The sequence below is a fragment of the Schistocerca serialis genome, chromosome 2 (assembly GCF_023864345.2).
Source record: "Schistocerca serialis cubense isolate TAMUIC-IGC-003099 chromosome 2, iqSchSeri2.2, whole genome shotgun sequence".
NCBI classification, from domain to species: domain Eukaryota; kingdom Metazoa; phylum Arthropoda; class Insecta; order Orthoptera; family Acrididae; genus Schistocerca; species Schistocerca serialis.
The window spans coordinates 627,185,182-627,210,805 of NC_064639.1; the positions used below are offsets into that span (position 1 = coordinate 627,185,182).

Sequence of the window (25,624 nt, forward strand, 5' to 3'; positions counted from 1 at the left end):
TTTGACTGTATTTGCCGTCCAATAAAATTCTATCTGAATATCGGGATGAGCTCGAAATGTGATTCTTCAGTTATTTGTACTTGTGACAGACAGATGTCATCATGCTTCACAATACTGATGCGTGTAGCTGTTTAACGGCCTGTGCGCCATTATTAAGAAAACCACCGAACGGCGCCTTGACGACGGGCTCCCGCAATCCCGCAATGAAGAAGCGTATGGCGGGTTGCTGTACACTCCTTTGTAGGCGACACTTTACTAGACCTAAATATGAGACGCCGAGCCTTCGTGAAACGATAATGCAGTGAGGTACAAGGAACTTCTCTCTTTAAAGTAACAGCTTTTCAAAGTGTAATACACTTCCTACCGAGAGGCTGTTTACAAAAACTCGTTTGACGCAAGCACTGCAGTTACAGGTTATATAGGTGAAGTACATGGATGGGTCAGCCATATTTGAAAGTTGTCAGTGTTTCTACGTCACCTCGAAGTGATCGAACAGAGCTGTTAGTAGATCGATTTATTCTTCGGTCATCGCGTACACTCTGAAAACTGAAGTACATTACCTCTACACACCCCGATACTTGGTCATTTGTACTTCAGACCATTAATGTAAAATATTGGTCGTTTTGTAGTGGTGCATTTTTCGGTCGTTCACGGGTGAGAATTAAATAAATTTGCTGTGTGATGTGACACTTAGAAAACCATAGAAAAGAAAACCATCGGATTTATTAACTGCACTGAATTTCAATCTGTTATCTCCAGTACAAGTTTTTACAGAAGAACTTACTGATCTACTTCTACTGTAAAAAACTCATAGTGAGTGTTTTCGCACATAGAACAACTAGTCTAGTATTCGCTGGGACTTGCCCACGAGGATTGTCCTCAACACTTCGATGGGTACCGAAACCCTCTTCGCTTTAATTTGTATTTGAAAATGATTGTTCTGCTTTACAAGGAGCAAGGCGACCAAAATTTCGTCTCGAATTGCATTCCTTGGAAGTGTACTGCAGCTCCAACACGTTCCTCAAAAAGTAGAGACATATGCAGTATTCGTCTCGGGAACATAGTCCATAGCTCAAGCTAATGTTGAATTTAAGACACTATCCGATCGTTACTATTATCGCGGAAAATTTTGTACGCCCATGCCCATATGTTCAGGTACTACAACGGAGTCACCTGTATTGGTAGTGTCGACCTCGCTGGAGAGTGGGGGAGCACGTGTTGACTTGCCAGGGTGGCAATTCCGATCTCCTCACCAAGACAATAATTCTTCAGTGGGGAGCAGGAGAAAATTCAGCAATGCTTATGTTGCTGTCATATCCATTTATCGTTACTGGTTGTGGAACATCAACGCTCCAGGTTCATGTTCAGTGGATAGGATGGGTCGAAACCATGGTCCTTAGCGGTAGTATGCTGTCAGCTTCCTGTCAACAGTCGTCAACAGTGCATCAAAGCCGGAAGCGGAGCATTGTTGCTGGGTTGGCATCCGATGGTACCGTAACCGTGTTTCACAGCTATATGGCGGCTTTCACGTTGCTGGCCAGCCTGACAGCAGCTTGTGGTGAAAGTGGTGTTGTCTAGGGAGGAGGTAACTGTGGTCTGTATGGTAGGCATGAAGGATAGTAGGTTGCTGTTCGGCCCCCACACCCATCAGCCCTAGATGCAGGACCATGCGGCAATGACATTAATAGCTTCTCCAGCGCACAGTGGAGCAACAGTGCCTCTTACAACCATAGGACAGGTGTCCGCTCGACAATGGTAGCTGACTGAGTGCTATTTTCCTGTTGTGGGAGTGCTGTATGTAACAGTTCGGATCACATGTGTTTTCTTATAGACGCCCCATATATCACTTAGTTCTTCTATCGTAACGCTGTAGTGGCGTGCTGGATGCAACACCTCTGGCATCTGAACGGTGTTCGTATGGAAGACTACCAGGTAGCATAATGCTGAAGCATCGGCTTGCAACAATAGGGGACGGTTATACAGACATCAGGCAGTGGCCCGCAACTCGTAAGCGGCGTTACTTTACATTACGTAAACTGAAGACCTGCAACATTATGACCACTGCCCACCACGAGATTTGACGCCTTCTCGTGGCATTGCGAGCACGTGACACAAAAGGAAAAGTACGTAAGTAATAGGCCATAGCGTTTTGGCTCATCAGTGTAATTGTACGGAGAGGAAAATGAATAGGTACTTTGCTTGTTGCATAGAAATGTATGAGTAACTGGCCACTGGCCGAAAAAAATTAGAATTCAGTCTGGTGCTCTGAGGGTAACTGGACCAAGAACCTTGCCACCTCTGTTGCTCTGGAGGCACGTGGTAACCTTGAGGTCAGCACACCTTCTAGTCGGGACACCTTCCGTCCAAAACGAATGCCAGTAGTTTTCGCGGCGTGAGTCTGTGAGCGGATGTCTAATTCAGTACCCCTTTCCCCTATCGGTATAGCGACAACTAAGGACTGATTATGATAGTATATCTGGACCAGAGCAGAACGCCTGCGGAGGCTGCAGTTTATCTTCCTGAAGAGGTAGGTTTGGTAGCCACGGGAAAAGTTGGATGCATCATGGAGTTTCTCACAGAAATAGCTGATAGCTAGGGGAGTTTGACCAGCGTGCAGTAGGTATACTTCACGAGCGGTGTCGTCTTAGGCCCTGTCGGCGTCTAGTGAGCGAACTGGTTGTAGCCGGCAGCTAATCCACGATCATGTCGACACGACTGACGTATACCGCATGAGTTCAGATGCCGTAGTCAATTTTCCTAGACAGGTCGGCGTTGCTACGTAAGCAGGATCATTTCCAGAATAGATCACAGTCCTCTAATTTGGAGCCGAATAAAGTGTTTGAGCTGCAGGATCATGTCTTGCTGCGACTATTTTGGAGGCAGATTTATAGAGCTACGCTGTCGGATGGAGGCCTCTAGACCATCAACCCTCCCCTTTTTACTTCACGCACGAGGCGCTTACTCAAGTAACATAGTACAAGTGGCGTCCACGTATCAATCTTTAAGTACTAGAGGAACCCCACCATAGATCCGATGATGAATTACGAGCTGTATTTGGATAAAAATGTTGATCATCAACAACAGGTACAGTGACGAGGCTGAGGACGCAAAAAAGAGAATAAAAAAATTAAAAAATAAAAAGTGTCGTGAATTTGGCTTTGTTGACTGATTTTTGCGAAATGGATGCTGCGAATAGTGCTGAATAGTTTCAGAAAACGAAGAAAGGAGGTACGAATGAGGTAAGGATAAGATAATTGAAAACAGAGAAAGTTGGAATCGGATAGGAGAGCAAAATGAATATCGCGTGTTTGAAGAAAGATTTCACTACTAGGCTGACGTGAACACGGAATACAATGAAAAGTTCAGTCAGCAGGTTCACCTGTGTATTTCAACCATGATTATTCTAAATAAAGTCCTTCATCTTTATCTCTGCACTACTTTTCTCTGTCTGTGGCTTCTTAAATCAAACATCTGTAGCACGCTTCGTAGTCCTGTATAATGATGTATCGATAGGTACGAAGTTTGCAATACGGAGCCAGTCGGTCACTATTTTGTGGAGACCGTTAGTTATTCACTCCACGTACCAAATTTCATGAGTTCATTATGATAATGTCAGGGAACGTTTGTCTGGGGTTATCAACGTTGTTTATGTTGATACAAGATTGTATATCACGCAGAGTACGATGTATATTCCATCTTTTCACAGCTGAGCTACCACATTCCAGGCCATTAAGGCTGCGAAAAGTGGTGGCCGGGATTTACCTTCAGTAGCTATGAAATATATAACCGCCTCTGGTCCGTGTAGCAGCATAAATCTGCCGTGAATGTGAGTTACGGTATCGTTCCGGAGATGGGTGGGCTTTAGGCTGACAGGCTGTAGAGTATGAATCCCTTCTCACGGTTTATAATAAAAATCTTGTGCTGAGGCCTTAGATGGCCAGCTGGAGGGAGGAGTCTCAGGTCTATCTTCCAAAGCGAAAGCGTATCAGTCTAGACTGTGTCAAGTGGAGGACGTGGCCGGTTTCCACTTGGTGGAGTAGTCGAGGGCGGGAAGCTAATAATTTTGTCACTGCTCGAAGTACAGCGCAACCCACTGAGTGTCGTCGTTACTGGATTCTAAAATACATAATTTAATGTAACGGAACACGTAGCAGCTTTGTGTGTATGTGTGTGTGTGTGTGTGTGTGTGTGTGTGTGTGTGTGTATGTGTGTGTTTGTGTGTGTATGTGCGTGTGCGTGTATGTGTTTGTGTGTATGCTTGTTCAAAAATGTTCAAATGTGTGTGAAGTCTTAAGGTCATCAGTCCCTAAGCTTACACACTACCTATACTAAGGACAAATACACACACTCATGCCTGAGGGATGACTCGTACCTCCACCGCGATCAGCCGCACATGTGTATGCTTTTAAACCCTCGCAAGAGGACGACACAATCTGAGAATATCGCATTACTCGTCAGCTTGGCAGTTCGAAATCCCTAGATATGGCATACCTTCTGTACTGGAGTTCTCGCCGCCGGTTGTACTGCAGCTGTTGTCCCTTATAAAATAAATAAACAACGGAAAACACGACTTGTGAAAGTTCCCAATAGCTGGTCGAGCTCACAATCACGTCTCGTAAGCTAATCTGCCCCGAGTGGAGTAGCGTCGTGCCTCCTATAAATGTACAAATTCACGTGGCAATAATTCTGCTGGTTGGGTGACTGCGTCTTGATATAATAAAACTACCACTGGTTGTACCTTCATTAGGGTCTGCCAAGGAGCCTGCCTGCAGTAGTAGCTTTATCACGTAGTAGGAGTTTTGTCACACATGTCGCAGTTACGCACCCAGAAGAATTTTATTGAAAGGAACACCGGTCGCGAAAGCCCTTCCTATGAGTTGGCTCCGAATAAATTCCGGCAAACTGTTCGGCCGCATGATACTTTGATGATCTGTTGCGCTGGCTGCCGTCAGTCGGATTAAAACATCCTTACATTTTGTGACCATCAGTAACCCGCAATTTCAGCTGCGTATCCATTTTCAAGTGAATACAGAATTACCTGTCAATCGGGCTTATTTGTGTTACAGTCTGAACGTTCGTCTAATCACACGTTATTATAATGTATTCGTTTGGTCGGGGTCTAAAACTAAAAACGGAAGAACAATAACATGTCGTGCTACCCAAAGAGAAATCCTACGTCATTGCTGTTTAGAAAACACGTGCTGTAAATTTTTAGTTTTAAAGTCTGGCCGGTCACACAGTTTAATAATGTTTAACAAGAGGAACATTCAGACAACAACATTCATGTCCTCATGATTTGTTACTCCTTATTTACTTGAAAATAGCTATATAGCCATAACCGCTCGAAAGCGATGATTACAAAATTAAAGGATATTCTAAAGCGACTAACTACAGCCAGTGCTGTAGAATTCATACTTTTAATTTTATTTTCTGAGCCATCAGTCTTCTGACTGATTTAATACAGACGAATTGCTCTCCTGTGCCAGCCTTTCCATCTCACTGCAGCACATGCAACCTACGTTCTCAATTATTTGCTGAATGTGTTCGAATCTCGGTCTTCCTATACCCTTTAATGCTTGCTACCTTTAGGACTATACAGGTTATTCCCTGGTGTCTGAACAGATGTCCTATTATTATGTTTCCCCTTCTTGTCAGTGTTTTCCACATATTCCTTTTCTCACTGACGTTGCAGAATACCTCCTCATTTCTTACTTCATCAGTCCACTGGGTTTCCAAGATTCGTCTGGAGCAACGCATCTCAAATACTTCGTATCTCTGTTGTTCCGATTTTCTCATAGCCGGTGTTTCACTACTGCTCCAAACGCACATTCTCAGAAATTTCTTCCTCAAACTAAGGTCCATGTCTGATGCAAACAAATTTCACTTCGACAGAAATGCCCTTTTTATCCATACTAATCTGCTTTTTATGTCCTCCTTGCTCCGTCCGCCATGGGTTATTTTGTTGCCTAGGTAGCAGAATTCTTTAACGTCATCTACTCCGTTATCACCAATCCTGATATTAAGTTTCTCTCTGTTCTCATTTCTGTTACTTGTCATTGCTTTTGTCTTTCTTCGATTTACGCTCAGTCCATATTCTGTACTCATTAGACTATTTATACCATTCAGCATAACCTATAATTTTTCTTCACGTTCACTGAGGACAGCAATGTCATCAACGAATCTTAACACTGATATCCTTTCACCCAGAATTTTAATCCCATTCTTGAACCCTGCATATTGTGTATTTCCCCTCTTTCCCTGTCACTTACACCTATTTTCATCAGAATTTCGAACACCTTACACCTTTTCACATTGTCGAACGATTTTTCCAGGTCGATAAATCCTATGAACGTGTCTCGATTTTTTTTTTACTCTTGCTTCCATTATCAACAGCAACGTCAGAAATGCCTCTCTGATGCCTTTACCTTTCCTAAAGCCAAACTGAGCGTCATCTAACGAGTTCTCAATTATCTTCTCCATTATTTTGTATATTATTCTTGTCAGCAACTTGTACTCATGAACTGTTAAGCTGACTGTTCGATAATTGTCTCACTTGTCGTCTCTTGCTACCTTCTGGATTGTGTGGATGACGCTTTTCCGAAAGTGCGACATTCTACACACCATCGTGAAAAGTCGTATTGTAGCCACTTCCGCCCTGTAATACTGGGAATTCCGATGGATTCCCTTCTGCCTAACTTTATCTTAAGTGGTCCAAAATTCCTTTAAATTCTGACTGATATTGGGCCCCATAACTGCCTGTCGACTCCTGTTTCTTCTTCTATCACATCATCAGCCATGTCCTCCCCCTTCCACTTATTCACTACGTCCTCTGCGTTCAACAGTGGAATTCCCATTGCAGTCTTAGTGTTATAGCCCTTACTTTTAATTTCACGGTAGGTTGTTTTGACTTTTCTATATGTTGAGACAGTCCTTCCGACAATCATTTCTTTTTCGATTTATTCACATTTTTCATGTAGCCATTTCACCCTTCCTATTTGTTTCGTTCCTACGTAACTTGTATTTCTGTGTTTCTGAAATTCCCTGCACGTCTTTGTACTTCAGTCTTTCGTCAATCAATTTTAGTATTTCTTCGGTGATCGATGGCTTCTTCACAGTTACGTTCTTTGTATCTATGTTCTTCATTCCAACTTCTGTGACTGCTCTTTTTAGAGATTTTCATTCCTTTTTAGCTTGACTGCCTACCGAGCTATTTATTATCGTAGTATCTATAGCCTTAGAAAACTTCAAGCGTATCTCTTCCCTCCTTAGATCTCACTTCTTTGCGCATTGATTCTTCCTTACTGGTGCCCTAAACTTCAATTGTTAAAATTCATGGTGTAACCTTCAGCTATCCTATTTTTGCCCAGTTCCCTACTAGTTTCGATCAAAATGACCTTAATAATTATGGTGTAACTTTCCTTCTGTTAATGCCAGCTAAGCTCGATAACGGTCATTGACCGGGGCTAGTAGTGAATTGTGCAACATAAACGATAGCTGAAGGTTTCACGACGAATGGTAACAACTATTTATCTACTAAATATCCCCAACTGCAAACACACATAAATTAACTTTAAACTCCAGCCAGCATTTCACCAATACTAAACTGTGATCTGAGTCTATATCTGCACCTAGGCACACCCTACAATCCAGTATCTGATTTCGGAATCTCTGCCTAATGATGATGTAAAATATCAACAGGAATATTTCCGTATCTCCCGGCCTATTCCAAGTACACCTCCTCCTTTCGTGGTTCTTAAACACAAAAAACGTTACTACTAACTGATGTTTATTGCAGAACTCAATTTCTTCACTCTTATTGCTACTACCAAGCCCATATTCTCCCCCAATCATTTCTTCAGCTCCCTCTCCTACAACCGCATTTCAATCTCTCACGAATACTAGATTTTCATCTCCCTCTATGAGCTGAGTTACTTTCTCTGTGTCTTTATCCTCTGTAAGCGACGTCGTCATCTGTACTTGAAGTGTTGTTGTCGGTGTTCGTTTGCTGTCGGTTCTGATGAGAACAACTCTATCAACGGACTGTTCACAGTAACTGAGTCTCTGCCCTACCTTCTATCTGTAATGAACCGTACTGCGGTTATGGCATTTTATGCTGCTTTTGATATTACCCTATACTCGTCTGGCCAGAAATTTTTGTCTTCTTTCCATTTGACTTCACTGACATCTATTATACCTCTGCATTTCTCTGCCGCTTGGTCCAGGTTTCAAACCTCGCCATTGTTTGTATGGCCGAAGACTTCCGTCATAAGAAGTCTCCCTCCTTCTTCCAAAGGCCTTGTCAAAGAGAGCGGAGGAGCTGACAGATGTTTAGGGCATTTGAGGTGGGAAAATGCCCATAAAAGGCAGAAGAAACACCAATGATGAGGATACAAAAGGAAATGGAAACCACTGCTTTAAAGATACAGAGCACGTGGCTTGTAATTGAGAAAAGTGTCATGATGATATCTGCATTGGTGACTAGTCCCCCATTCTGATTTCCGGGAGGCGATTGCCAAGGAGGAGGCGAAGGTAAGATGGCTCAAATGGCTCTGATCTTTGCATGGGACTTATGATCTGAGGTCGTCAGTCCACTAGAACTTAGAACTACTTAAACCTAATTAACCTAAGGACATCACACACATCCCTGCCCGAGGGAGGATTCGAACCTGCGACCGTAGTGGTCGCACGGGTCCAGACTTATGCGCCTAGAACCGCTCGGACACACCGGCCGGCAGACGACGGTAAGAAAACGATTGAATAACGAACGGAAAAGTAACGTTTTAAGAGTCGGAGCGTGGAATCTCGTAAGTTTGAACTTGGTAGGCAGGCTAGAAAATCTGAATATGGAAATGCAGAGGCTGTAGCTTGATATAATGGGACAGATCGTTATTACTCAAAAATATGTTTCGGCTGTAGAAATCATTGGAAATACAGTACTGTGCAACCGTGTCATTCATGCAGACGATGTTCCTTAACCAAAGTGCCTAAAATTTTCACTCTAATATATCGCACCATATACAATATAGCGCACAATTGTTGAACATTATTAAAAGAAACCTTAGTTAATTTTTAACGCCATGTCGTTCGAAAACATCTTGAACATAACTAACTCTGCTGGAGTTCATTTTACAGGGGTCGCAACTTCGTCAGAATTCCCCGTTTCCGACCTCATTTGCGTTTTGGAAATTGCTCATGTATTTAACGAAACATTAGGATTGTGGGATTTTAATAAACAAACACGAGAACTGTAGTATAAAAATTTCTCGAACGCTTTTCTGCGTCAGTTCAGGGTAAAACTTCGAGCTTTCGACGGTCATCTTCATCAGGTGCAAATACTACAGTCAGTTCCTCCTGAGGGAGACGATGGAGGTAATCGTAACAAGCTCGAGATTTTACCCTTTGTCGACGCAGAAAGATGTCCGAGAACGGTGCAGGTTGCTTTAGTTAGCGAGAAATTGGCCCGGACCTGCTCGGCCGACATCACTGTCAGACGCTACAACAGAGCCGTTCTAGATGGCGATGTGGATTACTGTTGAAATTCCGATAGTGTTCGTTCTTAGAAGATTCAACATACGTATTGCCCCATCCTACGTATATAAGGAAAAATTAGAGATTCGCTCTCACACTGAGACCTTCAGCATCCGTTCTTCCTGCGACCATTGCGAGTGGAACAAGGAAGGGGTAAAATACAATAGTACACAAAGTACACTCAGTACAGATGTAGTAGTCATCATAGACTGGTGGTGTAATGCATCAGCAAGTTTGACCCACTTGGGAATGGCCGGAAGACGGAAACTGCAAGTATTTATAAGTAAAATCCTGTAGTTAAAAGATACATGATAATATTTCAAAATTATCGAACGACTACATTCTGGAAACAAGAGATACTGTTACAAAACTATTACTCTAAGAACTTTAATCAGAAGACTCCCGCTGCGACAACTGATTATCAGGAGGATAAAAAGGTTCAAATGGCTCTCAGCACTATGGGACTTAACATCTATGGTCATCAGTCCCCTAGAACTTAGAACCACTTAAACCTAACTAACCTAAGGACAGCACACAACACCCAGCCATCACGAGGCAGAGAAAATCCCTGACCTGGCCGGGAATCGAACCCGGGAACCCGGGCGTGGGAAGCGAGAACGCTACCGCACGACCACGAGATGCGGGCAGGATAAAAAGGAAAGCAGTTTAAATGTATAATTGTGATTAAGGATCTACGATCGTCTCTAGAAATCGCGTAAGATTACCCATATAAGTTCGCACGGGAAGATCGTACCAAAGCTACACTCCACCCCAATCTTATCTCGTGGCATTGCGAGGCGTTCTGCATTATAGAATCCAAGTGGGGAAGTTCTTCAGTAACAGCCAATAAGTCTGATATGACACTCGGTTACAACTGCTGTTTAATCTGTGGAATACACCTCTGATGCCGTAGGAGTGAAGGAGCTCACATCTACAGCGCTGGTGATGACTGTGTATGAGTTGTTCCTCACGGAGTCCACTCAAGACGTTAATGAGAAGTGGCGATATTCGTGGAAGAGCATTCGTGTCTCTGGAGGTGAAGGATTGCTAAATCCGAGATATCTCTGTCAATTCTTGGAGTGTCAGTGCCCTACCATCTATCAATTCCGGTGAGCTACAACTCCGCTGAGAAATTTACAGGCTATATACAGAAAGGGGCAGATCTAATCGAGGCTGCTATCTGCTAACGATATGACTGGCTTAGACGAAGAGCCAGCGCAATACTAATCAGCTTCTGTGAGTATCTGTTTCTGCTAACATATACACTCCTGGAAATTGAAATAAGAACACCGTGAATTCATTGTCCCAGGAAGGGGAAACTTTATTGACACATTCCTGGGGTCAGATACATCACATGATCACACTGACAGAACCACAGGCACATAGACACAGGCAACAGAGCATGCACAATGTCGGCACTAGTACACTGTATATCCACCTTTCGCAGCAATGCAGGCTGCTATTCTCCCATGGAGACGATCGTAGAGATGCTGGATGTAGTCCTGTGGAACGGCTTGCCATGCCATTTCCACCTGGCGCCTCAGTTGGACCAGCGTTCGTGCTGGACGTGCAGACCGCGTGAGACGACGCTTCATCCAGTCCCAAACATGCTCAATGGGGGACAGATCCGGAGATCTTGCTGGCCATGGTAGTTGACTTACACCTTCTAGAGCACGTTGGGTGGCACGGGATACATGCGGACGTGCATTGTCCTGTTGGAACAGCAAGTTCCCTTGCCGGTCTAGGAATGGTAGAACGATGGGTTCGATGACGGTTTGGATGTACCGTGCACTATTCAGTGTCCCCTCGACGATCACCAGTGGTGTACGGCCAGTGTAGGAGATCGCTCCCCACACCATGATGCCGGGTGTTGGCCCTGTGTGCGTCGGTCGTATGCAGTCCTGATTGTGGCGCTCACCTGCACGGCGCCAAACACGCATACGACCATCATTGGCACCAAGGCAGAAGCGACTCTCATCGCTGAAGACGACACGTCTCCATTCGTCCCTCCATTCACGCCTGTCGCGACACCACTGGAGGCGGGCTGCACGATGTTGGGGCGTGAGCGGAAGACGGCCTAACGGTGTGCGGGACCGTAGCCCAGCTTCATGGAGACGGTGGCGAATGGTCCTCGCCGATACCCCAGGAGCAACAGTGTCCCTAATTTGCTGGGAAGTGGCGGTGCAGTCCCCTACGGCACTGCGTAGGATCCTACGGTCTTGGCATGCATCCGTGCGTCGCTGCGGTCCGGTCCCAGGTCGACGGGCACGTGCACCTTCCGCCGACCACTGGCGACAACATCGATGTACTGTGGAGACCTCACGCCCCACGTGTTGAGCAATTCGGCGGTACGTCCACCCGGCCTCCCGCATGCCCACTATACGCCCTTGCTCAAAGTCCGTCAACTGCACATACGGTTCACGTCCACGCTGTCGCGGCATGCTACCAGTGTTAAAGACTGCGATGGAGCTCCGTATGCCAAGGCAAACTGGCTGACACTGACGGCGGCGGTGCACAAATGCTGCGCAGCTAGCGCCATTCGACGGCCAACACCGCGGTTCCTGGTGTGTCCGCTGTGCCGTGCGTGTGATCATTGCTTGTACAGCCCTCTCGCATTGTCCGGAGCAAGTATGGTGGATCTGACACACCGGTGTCAATGTGTTCTTTTTTCCATTTCCAGGAGTGTATTTTGAAAGTCGTCGAAGATTGATATTTGTAGACCGACGCCCTTCTATTGTCGTCCTAAAATGTGGCACCTATATATCAAGTTACTGTCTAGCTTTAAGTCTCGGGCTTGAATTTCTAGCAACGTCTTCGCCTGTTTACAGTTCAGTAATCACTATATTCAACAAATTCTATTTTGAAGATTCATAACTGTACCTCACTGACGTTGTCACAGCTGCTTGAGATTTTTCTCATGAATTGGTGGATCTTTTGCTACAGTAAGCTATTTTCTCTCCTTACGAATTCAGTGACACTATAGTAGTCGGGTACACAGTGTTAGAGGCACTGTTGAAATAATCCGGACGACGTCACTTTCAAGACACTTTTGTTCATGTGTGGAATCTATATAAATTCGCTATGAAAGAATTTCCAGAACCAGCATAAAATCTAAAACAAGTTCATAGTGTATGTGCTTCTGTTCAACTGCACAAGAGTTTGTTGTCTACCTTCTCAGCTCCAGTGCGTAAACGAGGGTCCGTCAACAATCAGTTCATTTTCAATGCTGAACCACAGAGGCTACTCGATTGTATAAAATGTGCGGAACTACTCGACTCATTTCTATCTCTCCGCATATCTGTCTGTGTTTCGTGGAAACCCGTACACAGCTCTCAAGTGAACCGCCCTCCACGGTCTCCCACGGTTGCTTAGCTCTCTCCCACTGTCGCACAACAATCACAGCTGCAACTGTTGTGTGTTCTCATAAACTTTTCTGTTTGTTTATAGACCATTCACACATAACACATACAGGAAATGCATAATAATTTAAAAACAAGGAAGTACATCTGCCTGTATCCTTTGCAGACTGAAAAGACAACACGTAAGTTGCAGACAGGCTTTTATTTTCTTCCATCGCTCATTTTCAAGGTATAATAATATCTGTTACGTTTCACTTACATTGAGTTGTCACAATGTCCACACCTGATTCATCAGGTGTGTTTTTGTTTCGAGAAACAGGTTTTTCACCTTCCAGTCATATAGTATTTCTTAGGTGTCGTCAATAACTATACTTAACATTGTGAATGTAAGGACAATCCATCAGTATTGTGGACAACACATTTATCACCTAAATGTACGCCTACAAAACTGTCCGCATGTGAACGTACAAGCCTCGACGATACGGCAAGAGTGAAGGGAACTTTCCCTGCTCGGAGAACCGACAAATGCTTTTGCGGTACGTTCCGAAAGGATGATACCGCTCTTGTCGGTGGCTACGAATGGTTAATTTATTGCAGCTCCAAAGCCGAGGACCAATGATTTCACGTGTTTAACTGTGAAATACACAATAAGACTTGTCATCATCTTTTTCAAGAGCAACCAAATTCAAGTTATCTTCCAAGGGCCTAATATACATACATCTTAAAACGACGTTGATAAAAAAAAAAAAAAATCAGAATCTCTAGGTGGCCTTACAGTGTACCGGGAAAGGAAAGGTAGGAAGGATACAAAACTAACGCTCTATCGTAACACATGAGAGACGCACAAATAACAGCACAAGTGGACATCTTGAGTTACGTAATTCCGGTACACAATCTTAGATGGATTCCTCAAGATATTCGTAAAGAGCTAAAAACAAAGCAAGCACTAAACTAGCGTAGTAGACTATAAGCCGAAGTAAAAGTAACATGTTCTCGGAATGGTAGTCAGCAGCCAGTGTAAGTTAAGACGAAAAAAAAGCCGAGTGTTTTCCATGCAAATTACTTAAACCGATTTTTGTTTAGTTTTATTAGGTGAACTTGCACTTTTATTTGTGGAATTACACTGTTACTGTAATATTATTATTTATTAAATTCATTTTATAACTTTCAGATTTGTATTACATTTTATGTTTATTTTAAATTTTGTGTAACCAAAGATGATGACTTTCATGAATGGTTATAAGAGTTTCAAACAATTTGTGCCACTGGTGCGAAGGGACCTCTTTAACATGATTTTCTTATAATAATAAATGGGATTTCGCAAGCTTTTCCGGTGTGTATCACAGAAATTAAGAAAACAATTTTACTTTGTTATATCATACAATTGTAGTTAAACAATTGGAGCAAAACTACCCAAAAGCTTGTAAGTTTTGAACGTTTTCTTTACGATTTTAAGAGTAGTACAGCTTGCAGCAAACGGCAATACAAAAAATTTCATTTTTTTGTCAAAAAGTAAGAATTCTTACTAGGAGAATGGACCATTTGGTTGCTAAGATACTCAACTCTTTGGTGAGTGGTAAGGTTTACAAAAATATTCATCTAGCATTGCTGGTCTTTTTGACGTAACTTAGTCCCATGTATTGGAACTAATGGAAACTTTATTAATATTTGAACATAAAGAAAACTACTGGGGTCCATAGTTGGTGTAGATAAAAATCTAAAACACAAGGAAGAATGTCACCTGTTCTATTTACGACTAAACCTTTGTAGTCCCTTCATTTCATATCACGAAAAATTGTTAAACCCAAACGTTTGTCTAGTATGAGATGACAGATTACAGCAGTGACCCACTGATACCGTTGTCATGTTCTACTATGTTTGTGCTCTTTGTCTAGTACACAGTTTTAAATTTCTGAACGTTTAAAACTAGTTTTCAAGCTAAGTTGACGGCCTTAATCACGTAAGATATATAACATCTCAACACAGATTGTGTTAGACTTCTATGTAGTGCCCTGTAGCCGAGGTATTGCGTTGGCTTAGTTGCATAATTTTATTATCTGCAGTATTTGTTTCTGTTGACATAATAGTCTTCTGTGCTTGACAAGGTTCAATTCTGTGTCTGTTACCATAGGTGTAGCTTCGCTCTCGGCATATCCCAGCTGCTTTCCTTATGTCCAAAATTGGAATATATTTGCTACATTGTTAATACAATCCACACTTTATTCATTGGGCCAAACAAAGTCGGAAGGTGCGAGATCCAGGCTGTAGGGTGAAAGAGCAGGAACAGTCTAGTGAAATTTCGTGAGCTGCTCTCAGCTACGTAGCCTTGGTGACATCTTATGTTGTCATGGAGAAGGAAAAGTTAGTTCACATTTTTGTGGCGACGAACGAGACTGTCTGCACGTGTCAACAATGCAAGAGTCACAGTTGTGTGCGTCCGGCCGGCACGCGGGATGTCGGACAAATTTGTGAGCCCTTGCTGCGATGATGACATACGCCTCGCCCATGGACTCACTGCCAGATCGGCGTAGACGTTCTGCAGGCACCTACGAATGTCTGCTATGTTCTACTTGGAATTCACCTCCGTTACAGTCTCCATTGTGAAGACTACGTATAGCACAGCACGTATCGGAACGTCATGAAACTACTGTATATGGGCTGAAGCAGACCTGTTTCACGATGTCCTACAACGAATTCCGCATTTTTTTCAGTCGAAATTGGCTGACATGAAAAATGTATAGCATATCTTACTGAATGCACCGCGTAATTTAGAGCAAGCTGTAAACAGAAACTCTACCTGAATCATCCTCTATCGTCCTACAGTCACTCAACGACGATTCTTTCCCGGACACTAAGGGGGTCATCAGCTTCCACTCCCACTCCCACTTACCAGCCAGATCGTTTGCATGTATAGAGAACATGTGTGGTCCGATCACAATTCTATGAGGCACACATGATGATATTCTTGCCGTCTTGTCTTTAATGAACACTCGCTGTCCAGTGCCCCGTACTGTGTTCCGTTACCTGAAAACTGCGGCGTGCACAAACCGAGAAAGAGGGTATCTAATACTGATACATAATGCCCTCTGCTACGCTCTCTAGAGTAAAGCGTGGGGAATATCTTTAAAATGCTTATTTCTTCTTCATGTCCTTGGCCAGTTCCTCTTTCCAGCTCTACAATAGCTTTATCTGGAGCAATCGCGTTTCCACTACGTGTTTCTCTTTGCAACACTGTTGACTCGGAGTAATGGCGAAGCTTACTTTTTAGCCAGGCGCCTGAGGGGCGGCTTAGGCGAGGCTAGAGGGCGGACCCTCCGGCAGCCCGGCAGGTGTGGTGCAGTTACTCGGCGCCTAAGTGCTTGTTGGCAGTTTCCGGGGATCCCCTCGGAAGTTGGCGGCCCTGCGCGCCGCTACACGGGCACTTAGCGGCGCGCCGGCGCAGCTACTTGTCTTTATCTGCGCCAACTGTGTTAAGCTGGAGTGACTTTATGACTTGCGGTAAGAGCCCGCGTCGGTGCTCCATTAGTCTAACGATCCAAGTTTCCCGCGGAGGGGCGACCCCTGCGACGCAGTATCAAACATGCACTCCCACGCTGACAGCCGCGCCGAGCTGTTCGCGAGCAGAATGGACCGAAATTCCGCAGTCTCCTCCCGAATGGCTCCGCCCCGCCTTCCTCGCGCTTTATGTCTGCCCCCACAAACTCGGTCTCGACCGCTTGCATAATAATAACCTTGTAATGCGAACGCAGTAACGTGACAAGATTCGATGTCAGTTACTGTTCTCCAACTGGAATTACACTTGCAGAACTGTGGTTCACCTTGCATTTCGTACGTTTTTAGAGCTACGTTAAGAATCAGGCAGCAAGTGTCACACTTAAAGAGAGTATATTTTAATTCTTTTTACCAATACTGTTACGACGGGTGTTGAGTAAGTAGTGCACACTTTTTTTTCTGAAAGCATGTTGGTCTTATTAGGATTCCGATAAACTACATTATTCCCCACTCTTTTGGCTACAAAACTATTTTTCAACATAATCTCCGTTCAATGCGACGACGCTGCGTCACCTTAGTGGTAGAGCCTGTGTGTTCACATTGTACCACTCCATTGGTCGTGGGGGGGGGGGGGAGGAGGGGAACATCTTGGCTGCATCAATAACCTCCTCATCATCCACGCACTGCTCTCCACGGAGTGTTTCCTTCATTGAGCCAAGTACATGGTCCATGTTTGGTCTTTATGATCTTCTGTTAAATGGCTAGGATTCCTGAGAGCAGACACGAATACCCCACGTGGTGGACGACTTCGTCAGCACCGCTAACAGGAACATCCAGTTGAGCAGCGAAGTGTTTAATTGTGGCCTAAAGATCATATCAAATGATAGCTCAAATGGCTCGGAGCACTATGGGGCTTAACATCTTAGGTCATGAGTCTCCTAGAACTTAGAACTACTTAAACCTAACTAACCTAAGGACATCACACACATCCATGCCCGAGGCAGAATTCGAACCTGCGACCGTAACGGTCGCGCGGTTCTAGACTGAACGAATGATAGTGTCCGCACGTTCCAACACTGTAGCAACGACAGCTGTGTGCGGCCGGCTGGCACGCGAGTGATCGAAAAGTTTTACATGAACTTCGTGGCATAGTGACAGACGCCCAACAACTCACCGTTCTTTTTTTCAGTGTCAAGTCTCCGTAGACATTTTGCAAGCGTCTATGAAGATTCTCGATGCTCTGTTTTTTTGCCAAAAGAAACTCAATGACAGCTCTTCTTGGAACGCGCCTCCGTTACAGACACCATTTTTGTGGCACCGTCACCTACCGGAAATTCACGGAAATTCATGAAACTACAGGAGCTGAAGCGAGAATATTGCACTATGTCCCACAACAAACTTCGCATTGATTTAACTGAAATTTGATGATAAATAAGTATTGGATTAATTACTGAACGTCGCTCATAGTGGTGAACAGGCCTGAGTTAAACTTGTGCTTAATGGTGGTGCGCCTGCCGGTCGGCAACCCATCTGAGCGCCACGCACTACTTGCCACCTAGCTCACAGGCGCCACCGTGAGGAAAAAATTCGCTCGACAACTGCTGGTAAGCTTAGTAAGTAAACAAAATGTGAATAAATCTCTTGAGGGTTGTCGAATTTGAGCACAAACAGGCGTGGTACCATAAGAATTTCAATCATCACGAGACGACCATTTAGAGAAAGCCACGTTGTGTAAGGAGGATCTAGTTTCACAGCGGTCATTTCCACAAACTTTTTGCCAATAGTGGCAAAAATGTCGCGAGGAGAAGACAGTGATTCTTCACGTTCGTTATTCACGACACGTAAACGTCACCGTGCAATGCGAGTGCTATCATCTGAAAGTGAGAATTCGTCTCACAATTCAATAAGTGACCGATGTACGAGATTTGATCGTCTAGGAAACCATCGGAACATTGTGCATTTTACTAGCGCCCATGACCCAAATTGAGTGACGAAAATGCACAAAAGTGTAACAAAGTCAAGATTTATGTGGACTTTAGTTCACCGAATAAATACTGATAAAATATTTGAACACATTACTGAACAAACAAACTCTTATACTACACAAATGACAGTTTTTCCAAACCTCTGAACCAATGGGGTGCCAACAAACAAAGACGAAATAAGAGAACTGATTTAGTGGATAGGATTGGTGAAACTTCGCTCCATACCCTTTATATTGGTCCCAGGATCCACTGTTTGTTTAAACATTCCCGCGAAGGGTAATGTGTAAAGGCCGTTTCGCAATTTTGTTGAGAGTATTACATTTCGCAGACAGTATAAGAGTTGACGTTTAAGATCGTTGTGTTCATCATCGACAAACCCCTGCCGAAATACTATGTGTTGGCGAGTTTCTATACCATTCCCAGAGGAAATCACATTCAGGCAATACAATATTTCAAACAAATGAGACGTAAGAATGGCATCAAAATGTTATATCGTATACCATTTTACCCCTTGTGGGCGCGTCCAAGAAATGAAAGTAGGTCAGTTCATCCTGTAGGGATGAGTGAGATTTTGATCGCACCTTAAATTCTTCCGTTTGTTCTCTCTTTGACTGAAGAAACCTCGACTTAACATGGCGAATATCCATAACGCGTAAGGGAGACTGTATGGCACCTTTATGAAGTTTTTGAATGTTGGGCTCCATAAGGTTCCCTTTCTGTGCAGCGATCTTGGCATGTAAAATTTAAATTTAAGCTTTATGAAATTGTTGCAAACACGGAATAGCAGAATTCCTGGGTCTGCTGGAAATCCCTTGTCATCTCAGTTCCGTAAAACATTAGTGCTTTCTGGAGCAATGGTTTTGTATGTCTTGATCATCATTCCTTAAGAGAAGGATAGTAACGGTTTTCCGAAAGCAAGCTATAGACCCAAACCTCTCGAACGATAATCTCGAGGGAATGAAACTTTAAAGAGAGATGTGTTCAACATTCAGGGGAAGCGATACAGATTTACTGGTTGCCGCACATGGTTTTAGGTTACAGATACGGCACAGTGATCGGTGAAAGAAGTGGGTATCACGTCTATCGCTAACAATTGCCCACATAAAGGGTCAAAAACAAAACAAACAAACAAAATTATCTAGTCTGCGGCTGGAAGTAGCTGTAAAATGCGTACCCCAGACGAGAATGGGATAGTGTCTACGAAGGGCACACCAAATCGTCGAGTTCCTTACTGAAATTAAAGTTGGGGGTCTGATCCACTGGACGCAAAACACAGTTGCAATATTCGCCTAACAGAAATTTCTGCGAAGTCTTACGATATAAATAAATTATACCCTCTTTGTAACAACGCGCTAGATATGTGCCAATCCCAGAAGGGGCAAGAATTAAAGTAAGGTCACAAAAGTGCGGACTATCCTTCGACCGTTACCAAGAACTTCGAAAACAGTCAATGGTATTCCCTCTCGGTAAAATAATACCGTACGTATAGATTGTTCAGGAGTCACATTAAAGAAATTAGAAAAGTCGGTAATAGGAAAATGATCAAATAACACTTCTTGCAAAAATATAACGCCGCATTTGAAACGTGAATAAACTGCCGCAGCGCTGCAAGTGTAAGATCGGAACTAATTCCGTTTCATTCAAGGTAAGAAACGTACAGGCCTTCGTCCAGTTATTAACAAAACAATTCATCTGATTACTTGCAAGTGATGTTTAAAGTCGTGTAACACAGTCCATGGCAAAGTCAACAGATGAATCTGAATGTAAAATGCTGGCCCCCTCTCTTCCACCCTCTTTCTGTTTTTTTCTTTTTAGATGCCGCACGCTCAGGCAGGGAAACGCTGCTTGTTGCGGCTTTGGGGGAAGACGACTGTCACATGGGGCAACGTGAGGTGGGGAGGTCCTGTGGTACAGATGATAAACATCACTCTTCCACAGGTGGGCGATGCGGCTCCTGATAATCAACAGATATCTGACGGCATGTCTTCCACCGTCACCACGTGTTCCACTGGCACACTTGTGGCGATCTGGGTCTGATCAGCAGCAGCCTGTGGCATGCTTTTCCCATCCGGGGGCGCAGAGGAAGGGTAGGAGTACGTTATAGGCTCAGTCTGGCAAGTGTGTAGATGTAGTACACACCGAGGGTCAGGTACTGACGTCCCCAAGTGGCAGCTATCTGTAATTGCTTTACCGACATTTATGAAGTCCGTGATACTGATACGATTGTCCATGATGCGTTTACTCCTTTCTTAATTGCGTGGTACCTCATGCATTAAATGTTGAGTTCTGTAAATAATTTAACTCGAGACGATATACATCGCATTATTGTTGGCTCATCATTGCAAAAATGACCGGGACTCGACGTTGTTCCTAAGAAATGTTATATACAGTTGTGGCCTCTTATAGGTGATACAATTACATCACTGGTAAATGAGATGAAAAGGGGGTGGGGGGAGGGTTTGAGTCCTGTCCAAGGTTGGTAAAATCGTTCTAATTCCGAAACAACTGGAAGTCATGACACTGATAAATTCCGCCTGACTACACTACTTAAATTCGGTTATAAAACTCGCCTGGCGGCTAATAGCCATTTGTCGATATTGCTAGATAAAATTCTTGCTATTCACTGAAGTTTTGTTCACGATCTTGACTTCTGTAGTCGATTGCCGGGGCGTCTTCTGGGTAGCTGCAGCGACTTCTGTTTCCGGGGTCTCACTTTTTACTGGCTTAGTAAGTCACAGCTGCTTGATGCATGTGCTCGAGGCAACACGTCTCAATCATGTCAGCTATTATCCAATCTTTTGACTGGTATTCAAGCATCTGTCACAGTGAATAGATTACCGCAGGGTAGCCCCTTTCTATGTCGCCTTTTGTCTTGTCTCTAGAGCCTCTGCTTTGCAATATAGCTGTTCAGTTATGTGGGTGCAAGATACAGGAAGAAACCGGTACGAGCGTACGCGGATGATGATATGGTATTGCTACGTCACACCGATGACATATCCTTGCTCCTTGCTGAAGTCCTCCGTTCACTTCAGTTAGTCCCAGGTACCACAATCGCCGAAAGGTTTGCCTAAGCAAGAACAGTAAAGGGAATTCCACACCAACAGCGAGGAGCCCTGCTAAACGTAAAACAAGCGCTTGAAAACAAAAACTTCAAAGCTATACTAGCATCTATAGCTCATCGCTAGAAAACTTGCGTGCTGTAGGAGAGGTGCCGGGTCGATTCATGGGCTCGAGAAACGCGTCTGTGTAGAAGAATGATTGTCTCTGACCAAAACAATTGCCAAAACATATTAATTATATGTTTCAACGGGTATCAACATATGACAGCTAGTTATTAACAGCCCAACAATTTGTGCTTCACAATTGACAATAATAAAAAAAATGGCTCTGAGCACTATGGGACTTAACATCAATGGTCATCAGTCCCTTAGAACTTAGAACTATTTAAACCTAACTAACCTAAGGACATCACACAACACCCAGTCATCACGAGGCAGAGAAAATCCCTGACCCCGACGGAAATCGAACCCGGGAACCCGGGCGTGGGAAGCGAGAACGCTACCGCACGACCACGAGCTGCGGACTGGCAATAATACATAGATGTGCCACTGGATGCGTATACGGAGGGACATGTCAGCACACCGCTCTCCTGGCCTTATGTCAGTTTTCGTGACCGGAGCCGCTACTTCTCAGTCAAGTAGCTCCTCAGTTTGCCTCACAAGGGCTGAGTGCACCCCGTTTACCAACAGCGCTCGGCAGACCGGATGGTCACGCATCCAAGTTCTAGCCCAGCCCGACAGTGCTTAACTTCGGTGATCTGACGGGAACCGGTGTTACCACTGTGGCAAGGCCGTTGGCGGATTACTCAAAACGCAAATGTTAAAATGATTATCTGCCATACGCCTCTCGGTGTTAGCATGGACACCTCTTAACATTTCTGCAGATAATGAAGCGCAGGCGTAACGCATTCGTTCTTTCAACGGATTTACCGATTTTATTTCGTGAACCCTGGTTTGGCAATCCAGAAAAAATCCATTGGCGTTAAATTTCGCGATCTCGCTGGCCATGGAATGCAACCACCAAGACCTACCCACCTCTCGGTGTACACGTCACTCAAATATTACTTAAGCCCTCGACAATAGTGGGGTGATGCACCATGGAGCTGAAACCAGTGCCTCACAGCTGACTGAAGTGCGATGTGTTTTAGCAGATACTCAAGAACCAAATCATTATGTAGAAATCACAAATACAGCCGACCAGTTAGTTTGGGAGCCAAATACACTGGTCCAACGTTATGGTGTCCTAGAATGCCACATCATACGGTAACACCCCAGGGTGATTACATGTAATGTGACCAGTGATTATTTGCAGGAGCTCAATAATGCAGATTGTGTTTCTTAGCAGTGGCTTCATTTGCGAAACAGCATTAATCTCAACAAAAATTTTGCCTGATGAAACCTGGATTTACGCAGACGTCTGCAGAACGATGTCCGAATTTGGAAATCATTTTCATATAGCTGTTGGTGTAGATGAAGCTTAAAGGGATGCCATTTTGGTTCCTTTAGGATCCATTGTACCGAAGACATCGATAGCCCCTGATCAGCTGCAGCTCTTCTTTGTCCTAATTATGATGAGATATTACTGGGCGAGATCTAATGACTTTCATAATATTAGTAATAAATACCATAAGAGTATTATTATTATTATTATTATTATTGTAAGTAGAAATAACACTGCAACCTAAATGCAATAGCACGTAAACACTTTCTTTTATACTACATTGTACACACGCGCTATTTTCATTTAAGCTATGCTTACCGTGATTGGGATGTGCTCCAAAATACTCAATAACGTTCCAGCTAACATCAGGTGCGTCAGGGATAGGTCTTTCACGACACGTTGTACTTGGAAAGCTCCCTCGGTTCTTAAACGTATCACTGTACACCTAAAAACATGCGCAGATGGCAGCCGTCGCGTAGGAAAAGGTTGTGGATACAGCCTTCTGGCCTCAGCTGCATTGCTTTGCGTCTCCCCATAGATCAGTTTCATATCAGTGTATTCTGTGCTGCAGCACATTGCAGTTGTAACCTGTTTGACTGTAAGATATGACTCGAAGTACAAACGAACGTCCACGTGACCTTATCAGAGCGGAAGAAGGAGGAAAAAGCACGCAGATGGCGTCACAGATTTGTGGAAGTTCGGTTGTACATGCACTTTCCTTGACAAGGCAGCGCTTCTCGCACTAACTGCACTAACGTATGAGGGAAACATAAAGCTACAGAGGACAGTGTGCGTGGGCTACCTGGAATACAATCAAATTAATATTCACTAATAAAGCTCAAAATAGTTTAGACGATTTTAAAACGTACGGGATTGAGAACGAAACGTTACGCCAAAATTTGAAAATGACTAAAGTATCGGAATGTCGAAATTAACCACAAACCAACATACAGTTTTTAAATCTACATTTTATTCATCTTATATTCAACTATAGTTTGTAATCAATGACTTATTTCCAAAATACTTAATAAATTAATAACGTATAAGAACTGAATTTTATAAATGAGGTAGATAACATTGATTTTTAACTATTTTAAATTATTAAAATTTAAAATTTTCAATTATCTAAGCGCTAATTTGAACGGTTTTCCCACACTTGAACAGGCGACATACAGTTGCTCATGAGAGAAACACGTATTTTCGAAGTCCAAACTACAAGTAGTCATCGTTTGGCCTTGACCCTTATTGATGGTCGTCGCTAAAGCCATATTAATCCAAAATTGAAGCTTTCTAAATGGTATTGGAGATTTTGACTGTATCGTTGTAATATGTGGCAACAGCATGATTTATCCTTTAAACTTTCCCATCAAAATGGTTGCTTCGGTATCATTTCCGGTGATACTTTCCATGATAAAACGTGTACCAATGCATAAGATAGGTGGGTTTAAATTATGGAGAATAATAATCGGTGAACCAGTCTTCAACAGAAGATTTTGTGTTGGCATTCCTGCTGTATCCAGAGAACTTAAAAATTCTGTTGGAAAATTTACGGCTTCGTTTTCATCAACTATTGTGTCCATTGATTTAAAAGAAATCAAATCACCAGGAAGCAATTGTTGTATCTAGAAATTAATTTCATCAACATCAACATTACTTGTCGCCAAAATAGTTCGATTACAGAGCCAATTATGATCTAAGTAATTATTCAATATATTCGGCAAGACACTCTCAATTAGTTGACTTTTTTCCTCAACAACAGTGCAGAAATTGTTTGTCAAACTGATGTATTGAGTACTTTGATGCAGTCCAGTTTCATCGTTTCCAATATCCAGCAACTGCTTAGAAAATACTGGTGCCTATGAATCGTTTTTGAAATTGGAGTCTCATGTTTACGGTCGATCTAAGTGTCTTGACACTTCACCATAAAAACGATTGGTTTAAAGATGCGCTAATCTCATTGGCAAAAGTAGAGCAAGGAATGACTGGTAATGTCTGCCGCAAGTCACCAGACAGTTTTCAGACAGTACAACCTAAAAGTTTATCGCTGCCTTTCAAATCTTGCATAGTTCTATAAAATGCTTCGAGTGAATGCTTACGAGACAGAGTACAATCATCCCAAATTATAAGTGAACTCTTTTGCAATACTGCAGCCTTTCCGCTCTTTTTTTTAATGTTACACTTTGCATTTGGTTTGTTATGAATGTCTAATGGCAACTTAAATGCTGAATGCGCCGTTCGTCCAACAGCTAACAAAGTGGCAGCAACGCCCAGCAATGCAACTGCCAATGCAATTTTCTGTTGTAACCATATCTTCGTAAGGATTAATGACGTTAAAAATGTCTTACCGATACCACCTGGTGAGTCTAAGAAAAAAACAACTCTGTTCAGCATCAACGATCAACATAGTCCGATTACAAATATTTTTTTGTTTAGCTGTCAGTAATGGCTCATTATTGGCAACAATTGTAGCCAAGTCAATGTCGTTGTACTGTTTTTCTCTTTGCAAATCGGTGTTAACTAAGTTGGTGACCGGGCGACCGGATGATGGCATACCACAATGACTGACAAATATGAAATTATAATACATAAATCTTTGATCAACACTAATACTTCATTTTATGTGTCTTGTGTGAAATCTAGATTTGGTCATTAGCTGGTTTGTTTAACACGGTGCAATATGTCTTCAGTTAGATAGTTTTTATGTTTATTCCACAAAGTCTGTGATTGTGTTGAATAACATGTCGTCAAAATAATTCAAAA

The 25,624-nt window shown here is 43.3% G+C and overlaps 1 long non-coding RNA gene and 1 pseudogene across 1 annotated transcript in view; both read right to left on the reverse strand.

Moving 5' to 3' along the window:
• Positions 1-25,624, reverse strand: part of LOC126455647 (uncharacterized) — a 249,587-nt gene that overhangs the window by 174,618 nt on the left and 49,345 nt on the right. The window lies entirely within an intron of this gene.
• LOC126459478 (5S ribosomal RNA) lies at positions 22,105-22,222 on the reverse strand (annotated as a pseudogene).